The following is a 4,448-nucleotide window of genomic DNA, read 5'->3' as shown; positions in this document are numbered from 1 at the left end:
TCTTATTCCTTTTTTTTTTTTTTTTTTGTACTGTGGCTTGAACTCTGGACCTTGATGCTTTTGAGGCAGGCACCAGAACCATTGAACTGAATCCCTGGCCCCTCTGTGATTCCTTTTGATCCTCTTACATGAGGTACCCATTGTAGTCAAATTAGAGAAAAGAGCAGAACATGGTTACCAAGCTGAAGCCCACTCAAAAATGGTTAATTTACCACAGTTTAAAAATAGACAGGTAACTGAGGCCCCAAACCCCCACATAATGGATTTGTGTTTGAAGGAGCAGAGGAGGCAGATGGAGTAAAGAGCCACACCTTCTGACCCAGACCAGGCCTTCCCGCTTGCTGCTCTCTGGAGACCTTTCCCTGTCCCGGTCCATAGATGGGGCCAGGAAGGCTGGCCAGTAGGATCTGCCTGTGGAATAAAAGGAGAAAGAATGTCAGATAGAAGAAAAGGAAAAAAATACGTTTATATTTGTGAAAAAGAAACAGGAAGGTTCAACTGTAAACTGATTAAAACGGCAGAGAGCGAGTGGGTGAGGAGGAGGTCCAAAGAGTCTGGATGGGAGCCAGGTGTGGTGGTGCGTGACTGTCATCCCAGCACCTGGGAGGGTGAGGCAGGTGATTGGCCGCAAGTTTGAACCCAGCCAGGCTACATAAATTCTGGGACTACAGGCATGCACCACCATGCCCAGCAATCTGGGCTATTTTGAGCATCAAAAAAGAAATCTTTGCCTGGCATAGTGACAAATGCCAATAATCCCAGAACTCTGAGAGGCTGAGGTAGGAGGATTGTCTCAAAGAAAAGAAAAGAAAACGTACAGAACTATACCAAAAGAAAAGATGGGTCTTAAGCCTAAGTTAAGCCCAAGTGGTAGGTTGTAAGTCTGAACAGCATACCTTGGTCATCAGTCTGAATAGTCATTAAATAGATTATTAAAAAACAAGGAATATCTTATTAGATATCATATTATGAAAATACTGTAGTTCAGTGAAAACGGCTTGTGCTTCTTAAGAACTCGTGATCTCTAGTAACCTTTAAAATACAGCAGCCATCAACAAATCATCACATCAGCTGGGTTCAGGCAAAATTATTCCCTCACATGTCAGAAAAGATAGAGATGAAAATTATTCAGAAGATCCAGGATACCTTTGGTTTTTTTTTGAGACAGGGTGTTGCCATGTAGTTCAGGATGCCTTGGACTCACGATGTAGCTCAGGTTGTCTTTGAACTCACAGTGATCCTCCTGCTTCAGCCTCCCAAGTGCTGGATTACAGAGTAGTGCCACCATGCCCAGCTGAGAAAATCCAGGACATTTTATAGCAGTGATATAGAAAGTACTCATCAATAAACATGATGACAAAATGGATGTCATCCAGATTTGATCATTAGCAAATCAATAAAGCATCTATTCTTGTATTTCCTCACATGCCCTTTCCTGGCATCTTAGCAGCTTCCGTCACTTCTTCAAGGTCACAGTGATCGCATAGCTGGTGTTGCTGGAAGCTGTGTTTTGAATGTGCAGTTTTGTCTCATTAGTGAAGGAGCTTCTGCTGGTCATTGCAAGGGACCAGTGAACACAAAATAGTACTAACAAGATGTCACAAAACCATGAACCTGCTCGGCTATAAAAATCATCAGAAATGCCAGATGTCCTTGACAGTGAGACTGGTTAATGGAGACCCTGTTCTGTCCACTTCTGCAGTAAATACCTGGGAGGATAGTGAGACATACAAAGTACATGTATGTAGTAAAGGAGCTTACTAGCTACTAGTGTAAGACAAAAATTAGACACATACAACAAGCACAGAGCCAAGAATAAGTGATAAGTAATTGTTCAGTTGTTTCCTGTGGTTTGGAAGTGTGTATATAATCCTTTGTGAATATATGTGTACCCATTTGGTATTGAGACATTTCTGCATACCAAAAAGTCTCAAAAGTAATATCACTTCTGAAGGGTTTGTTTATAGCTGAGAATGTATTTAACTTCAAATTAATCAGTTTTATCACCACCTGAGGAACTGTTGGAAGCAAATAGTCCTTAGAAGTGAGCTCAATAAACAGAGTGCACTAGGAGGGACATTAGTATTGGGTAGTATTCTTGCCAGAATCCAGTTATGAGGAAGTGCTCAGACTTAGATTGCAGGGCATTCTACATGACAACCACTTGCACCCCTTTGTTTTTATTTTTTTGACCAGTAGCATCTGAATGCTTATTTCAACAAAGTAGGACTAGATTTTTCAATGCAACTCTTTTTGACTACAAAGCATCGAATATATTAAAAATTTTCTAAAATGGATCCATGAGGTGCATTTATAATATCCTCTTAAAAGAATGTATTATAAATCTGTTTCATAGGCCATAAGAAAAGAAAAGGACTATAGCTTTATAGGAAACAGGCAGGAAACAGAGAAGGGCCAAGATGAGTCTAGGGCCTTGTGGGTGCATTTCCAGGGGAAGCGCCCCTGTAAGGCCCTGCAGGGAAGCTGGCCAATTCCATAAAAACAGCAGCATAACAAATGAACAGGTTTGTGGTAATGTGGTCCACGTTTCTGTGGATCTGCTTCCGTAATTCTGATCAAGGTTAGAGAAGACCTGACACACTGAGGAACAGGGATGCATCCCTGCAGGGGCAGGCCACTGGAGTCCCTTGTCCAGGAGGTGTCCCCATTAGGGCACCCATGAGTGCATGCACCCCAGGAGGAGGATTCATCGTGCCTGGAGGGGGTGCATCTCAGCCCACAGGTGGGAGAAATTCCCATGGTCAGGTGAGTATTGGGTTGGGGCCCCTGCAATATTGGCTGTGGTAGCAGCTGCAGCAAAGCTACAACAGTGTCTCTTCTTACTTGTTAGGATGCCCTACTAATCCACGGACTGGTTTAGCAAGTCCTGCATGAGCCTGAGGCATGGGAGGAGCAGCTAGGATTTCTCTGCAGGCAGCTGTACCAATTCCTAGGCCCCCAGCAACTCCAGCAAGCGGCACTTGGGTGATGCCAGTCTCCTGGGCGACAATGTGCAAATAATCTTACAACACTGGGACTCAATCGCCTCACATCTTTGGGAAGAGGTCTTTTTGTCATCAAGACCAGGTTTTCCCCTTGCCACAACACCAGACCAAGAACTCACTTCACTTTCTGCTTGTTTGGAGTTCTTTGGCCCTAAATTCTTTTTTTTTTTTTTGAGATAGGATCTCACTATGTAGTTTAGTCTGATCTGGAACTCACTATGTAGCCCAGGCTGGTCTCAAACTTGCAGCGATCCTCCTGCCTCAGCCTCCCCTGTGCTGGGATTACAGGCGTGCACTACCACACCCAGTGGCCCTAAATTCTTAATCATTTTCAGATGAGATTGCAGGTTATGAAGCCAGAAAGCGAAGCTCTCCTCCCTCATACACCAATGAAGATCTGCCCATCTTGCAGGATATACCTTATCTTGTAGTCAGTATGCTGCAGTATCTTGCTGCTCTCACTGTCATGGTTGTGGTTCTGATGGTTTGAATTGCCCACCTGCACCCTTTTATTTTTATTTATTTTGGTACCAGGGATCGAACTTGGGTCCTTGTACTTGTGAGGCAGATGGCAGAACTACTGAGCTAAATCCCTGGCTCTGCACCCTTTTAGATTAAAGAAGACTGTAAAGGACATGGCTACTAAGTGATTGGGTCCTGGATTTAAAAAATAAAACTATAACCAGGTATGGTGGGACACACCTCTAATCCCACCCACTTGGGAGGTTGAGGCAGGAGAATGGCAAGTTTGAGGCCAGCCTGGGCAACTTATCGAGACTGTATCAAAAAATTAAAAGGGCAGGGGCCCAGAATTTAGCTCAGCGGTGCCGCCACCTGCCTCACAAGCTCAAGGTCCTGAGTTCGATCCCAGGTACCAGTAAAATAACAAAATAACAGGGCAGAGATGTAGCTCAGTGATAGAGCTCTTGCTTTGCATTTGCCAGGCACTCAATTTGATCTCTAGGACTTCAAAAAATAAAAAACCTTAAAAGATTTTATTGGGATGATTAGGAAGATTTTACTATGCACTGAATATTTGATAATATTGCTGTAAGTACCAGTGTCATCATCCTGTGATTATGTAGGAGAGTGGACTTGGTTCCCAGGAAATAGAGGTTAGAAGGATTGATGTCTGCAAGTTATTATTATTATTTTTTGTAGTACCAGGAATCGAACTCAGGACTTTGCGCTTGCGAGGCAGGCAGTGGCACCACTGAGCTAAATCCCTGACCTTAGAATTAATTTTTTTAATAGTTAAAAATGTGCAAGAGTGCATGTGTATAAAAGGACATTAATGACATGAATCTAGGAGAGGGATATGGATGTTCTTGCATTCTTTCAACTTTATGGTGGGTTCATTACATTTCAAAATAAAAAGAGGAAAAATATAATATGGAAAGTTCATTGTACTTTAGATTGTGTAGCTTTGTTTTTGTTTTTTGA

General features: G+C 42.9%; 1 pseudogene; it reads right to left on the bottom strand.

The window, feature by feature from the left end:
- Positions 1 to 3,473, bottom strand: part of LOC117284121 — a 15,857-nt pseudogene extending 12,384 nt beyond the window's left edge.
- Between the last annotated feature and the right edge of the window lie 975 nt (positions 3,474 to 4,448).

Source organism: Fukomys damarensis, unplaced genomic scaffold, assembly GCF_012274545.1.
Source record: "Fukomys damarensis isolate Sample0158 unplaced genomic scaffold, DMR_v1.0_HiC HiC_scaffold_34, whole genome shotgun sequence".
Classification (NCBI taxonomy): domain Eukaryota; kingdom Metazoa; phylum Chordata; class Mammalia; order Rodentia; family Bathyergidae; genus Fukomys; species Fukomys damarensis.
Note: the sequence above shows the minus strand (reverse complement) of the source record. Positions and strands in the feature narration are given on the sequence as shown.